The sequence below is a fragment of the Arachis hypogaea genome, chromosome 15 (assembly GCF_003086295.3).
Source record: "Arachis hypogaea cultivar Tifrunner chromosome 15, arahy.Tifrunner.gnm2.J5K5, whole genome shotgun sequence".
In the NCBI taxonomy this organism is placed as follows: Eukaryota; Viridiplantae; Streptophyta; class Magnoliopsida; order Fabales; family Fabaceae; genus Arachis; species Arachis hypogaea.
Genome location: NC_092050.1, coordinates 38,578,124 through 38,583,407, shown reverse-complemented (window position 1 = coordinate 38,583,407; position 5,284 = coordinate 38,578,124).

The following is a 5,284-nucleotide window of genomic DNA, read 5'->3' as shown; positions in this document are numbered from 1 at the left end:
CCGGACGGTTCGGGTTGGTGCTTCGATTGATTGGATGGGGTTCGCCTGGTTCTGGTCTGCCGAGGATGAGTGGACGATGTCCCGAGCACTTTGTGTGAGGGGGGTCACTTGCAAAGACACTCCGACGCTCAAGTCAGTGAAGTGTGTAGGCGAGTAAGGGTTGAGTGGTATGTAACGTACCTTTGGAGAAGGGTAGGTCCTTCCCTATATATATCGTGTCAGAGGTGGGCCTTGTAAGGACAGGCCCACCTTCTTCGAAGCCTCCCTCATAGCTGTGGCGAAGCTGTCAGGGACGCGTGTCAGGGATGCATGTCCGGGTCGGCATCTGAACGCCTCACTCCCGACCATTCGGGTCGGGTGCTACCCGGGTCGGGCCAGCCCGTAAATTGCTTGGGCCAGGCCGTAACAATTACCTAACTAAAATTGCTTAAGTCATCAATCCCTGTGGGATCGATGATAAACCCCTATTTTATGATTCATCTTGTACTCAATTAAGTGTTTTTATCAATTCTTCACCCACTTATTCATAAGATTTGCATGATTTCATAATTCCTTCCTTATTTTATGATATATGTGAAAACATGTTTCCTATGCTTCAAAAATATTAATTTTTAATTATCCTTCATTACCATTCGATGTCGTGATTTGTGTGTTAAGTATTTTCAGGCTTCATAGGGCAGGAATGGCTTAGAGGACGGAAAAGAAACATACAAAAATGGAAGGAAAGCACAAAAATGGAGTTTTAAAGAAAAGGCAGCGACGCGCACACGTTTCCTAGCGCGAAATGGCAGTGACGCGTACGCGTGGACGACGCGGACGCGTGCCTAGAGCAGAACACAACTGACGCGTACGCGTGACCCACGCGCATGCGTGATGGACGCCACGTGCAAAAAATTGCAGAAGTGGCCCCCAGCAATTTCTGGATCCTTTTTCGGCCCAAATCCAAGTCCAGAAACACAGAATAGAAGCAAGAGAATGGGGGAATCAACAACGACAATTCATACAACATTCATAATACACAATTTTAGGTTTTAGATGTAGTTTTAGAGAGAGAGAGAGAGGCTATCTCCTCTCTCTTAGGATTTAGGATTTCTATTATGATTAGGCTACTTCTCTTCAATCACAGGTTCAATGTTCCTTTAATTTATTTTCTACTCTTATTTTTTCTATTACTTTAATTGTTATTTATCTTTTTAATTTGGTTTATGAACTCCATGTTAGGATTGATTTTCTTAATTAATACATATTGAGGTATTTTAGATTTATGATTGCTTTCTTTAATTTATGATATTGATGCTTCTAATTAATCCAAATTATTTTCATTCGAATAGATTTTCTTCCCTTTTGGCTTTAGTTGAGTAATTGGTGACACTTGAGTTATCAAACTCAGCAGTTGATTGGAAATTGGGATTGCTGATTGATTTGGATCCCTCTAAAGCTAGTCTTTCCATAGGAGTTGACTAGGACTTGAGGAATCAAGTTAATTAGTCCACTTGACTTTCCTTTATTTAGTAAGGGTTAACTAAGTGGGAGCAAAATCCAATTCTCATCACACCTGATAAGGATAACTAGGATAGGATTTCTAGTTCTCATACCTTGCCAAGAGATTTTCTAATTATTAATTTATTTTTCTTGTCATTTAAATTACTTGTTCCTTATTTTAAAAACCCAAAACAAAATATACTTTTTCCATAACCAATAATAAATCATACTTCCCTGCAATTCCTTGAGAGACGACCCGAGGTTTCAATACTTCGGTTATCAATTTTATTGGGTTTGCTTAAGTGACAAACAAGTTTTTGTATGAAAGGATTATTGCTTGGTTTAGAAACTATATTTGCAACGAAAATTTATTGTGAATTCTAAACCATCAATGTTCAGTTCATCAAAATGGTGCCGTTGCCGGAGAATTGCAACTATGTGCCTTATTATTGGTTATTGTAAATATTTTATTTTGCTTGTTTATTTGCTTTTATTTTTGTTTTTAATTTTTATTAGTTACTATGAGTTCTCACCCCCGTCGCTTTGAGTTTGGTTCTAATGTTGTTGAAAGGAATGGAAGCTATAACAGGAACATGCATCAAGGTCAAAACAACCAAAGATGGAAGAAGCCACGAGGATCTGATCAACCCTTTCGGCAACAACACCTTCCAAGGTAACAAACCACCTCCACCAAATTACTATGGTCAAGAGCCATTCCGAGGTGCGTACCAAGATAATAGATATGGTTGACCACCTTGTGGTTACCAACAAGCCCCATCATATACCTATGAACTACCTCCTCAACATAGCTTTGAACCACCACACTCACAAGCCACCCACCACCATTCACCTCCATATGACCCTAACCCTTACCCACCCCAATTCCAATCCAATTACTCCCAAGAACCACCATTTCCATATGCACCATGTCCATATCCATCAACCCGAGAATCACAGGAACGTCTCAAGGAAACAGTGAATAAATTTCATACAACCCTTCACCAGTTGGATCAAGCGATCAATTGATTAGCTTCCCGACGTTCGGACACTCAAGGAAACCCCATGGCTTCATGTGGACAATCTAATGAAGAACGTAGCATGAAGGAGATACTAGAAACTCTATTGGACAGTACGGAGCATGACTTTGTACTGGAACAAGTAGAGGAAGCCATAATTATCAAAGAAGAAGAATTGGTTGAAGACTTAGGAGATGCTGAACCTCTATGGGAATCAAGAATTATGGAGAATTCCGCCAAGTAGTTTTCAATTGATGCTAAGGAGGATAGTGCACAACCCCAGAAGCATATATCTTATGAAGAACTAGATGGAACAGCTAAAGAAGCAAGTTTCCTTGGTAATGATCATTATGAATCAAGTTCTCCTAATAATGAACTTGCATCCGCAAGTGAATTCCTTGAGATTGAAGAATCTTCTCCAAGTGAATATGAAGAGGATGTGGAGGTAGACTTTTCTCAACCTCCAATTTATGACTTTTGTGATGAGGAAGATATCGAAGACTTTGATAAAGACATGGTTGCTGTTAAAGAAGTTTGCAAAGCAGTGGAAGAATTCACAGAAGAATACAAGGGAGCAGAGCTTGCAAAACCACTGGAAACACCTATCCCAAGGCCATTACCACCCAATACAAACTTCAAGTGGGTAAAATCCTTAGCCTTTATCTTTACTTTTCCACTTGAATATGGTTTACTTGAAACAGATGGTCAGCTTAGAGCTCTTTGCGGCTTTAAGAGTAAGAGGGAAATGGCTCGCAATCAGAACTAGTATGCAAGATTCAATAAAGCTCCACGCTTCAATTTGAGGTACAAGGATTGGTTTCGAGTTCGATTGAATGGGTCTCGGAAGATGTTTGGTCATCTTAGTGAGAATTCAAATTTCGCACTACCCGGCTGGAAAAATGTAGATCAAGACAAAGATGGGTACAGAAGCAAGATTTGGGATCCTGAAATTTATCTTGATAGTCAACACTCCTGGAGTCTAAAAACCTGCTTTAATTTGCTCAAAGGGTTTACTTGCCTTGTTTGGGACCCCGGAGGATACTGGAATTGCAAACGTTGGTGGAGATTTTTGGATGAGTTTAAGCATAAGCCACCATAGCAGGAAGCTCGTCAAACGTCCAACTTAAGGACTTTAACTAAAAGTGCTAGGTGGGAGACAACCCACCATGGTATATTCTTTTCTTTTTGTTCTTAGTTTTATTTTATTTTATTTTCATTCGTGTTCATTCATAATTTATGCATAGTCATCTACATTCTACATTTTACATTCTGCATACTGCATAAAAAAAATGCACGCGACGCGTCTGCGTCATATGTGCCTTAGACACGAGAAGAAAGGAAGCAGAGAGTCATGCGAGAGTGTGGCTGGAGGCGTGCCTCAGGCACAAACACACCCACGTGAACGCGTCAGGGACACGTCCGCGTCAATTGCAAAGTCAGCCTTCCACGCATACGCGTCACCCTACAAATCGGCGTAAAGAGGTGTCAGGCCGAAAGTTGTGCTAGCCTGGTGCGGGCACTGTGCCCAAGGCATAAAATCACCCACGTGTACGCGTCCCTAACGCGTGCGCGTCCTTTTGCTTCCAAGACCACCCATGCATACGCGTGGGTGACGCTTACGCGTCACATAGTTAATGCAGTTTTCACGCGTACGCGTGATGCACGCGTACGCGTCGTGCCTCGTTTCTAAATCCTTACTTCTCTCTTTTCTACTTCTTTCTCTCCCCTTTTTTACTTTCTTTTTCTTCATCTCTTTAACTTCTCATCCTTCTTTTCTTTCATTCTATTTTATTTAAATTATTTGCATACTTTCATCCATTGCAATTTAATTTTATGCATATTTTTATTTTCTTTTCTAAATCTATTATTTTTCCATTGGTGTTAAATTTTCTTAATTAACTGTTGCATCTTCTCTTGAATTATCTTGGTGCTTCATGACTTGTTTTACTCTGACTGGGTATTATTCTTCATAAGTCAATGCTACTCCTTTATGATACTTATATTCTCTTGCATTGACATGAACTTACACTATTTGGCATTACCCACACTCTCTTCCCCATTGTTGCAATTCTTGCACTATTGATATGCCATTTGCTTCTATTGTTTTCTCACTTGCATGTTGTAGCTACCATGTAACTGAGACTCTCACTATTTGGCATTAACCCAACTATATTTTATTTGTTTTCTTATCTTTATTTCTGGGTTACTTTTCTTCTTTTTTCTCTTCTTTCAGGATGGCCACCGAGAAGGGACAGGAAGAACTTCTATATGAGGAAACAGACAAGTTCCATCTGCACAATCTTTGGAGAATAGCATCAGTTGTAGCAACCCGTCCACTTGCACATCTTAGCATGCACCGAGGACGGTGCAATCTTTAAGCGTGGGGAGGTCGATACCGATCTCCATGGGTTAGTTACTCTTCTATCTCAACACCAATGGTTTATTTTCCTTGTTAGCTGTTGCATTTGCATGTTGATTGCATATTTATTTGATTTTGTGCATATTTTACCACCACTTGGTTAAAGTAATATTTACTTTTTCAAAAAACTTTTTAGAGTATTTCACTAATTTAAATTAAAACTTTTTATTAAACTTGTTTGAAGAAATATTATACTGGAACATGGTTTAGAGCTTGAACATACAAAACCTGTGAGATTTTTGAGCTTATTTGATTGGTTGCATTTTATCAACCAATATTTTATTTTTGGTGTGTGTTATTCTCTCTAAAATTATGATCTTTGTCTTGTTTAATTCTATATTTCCATGGTTAGATGTATGCATGCACT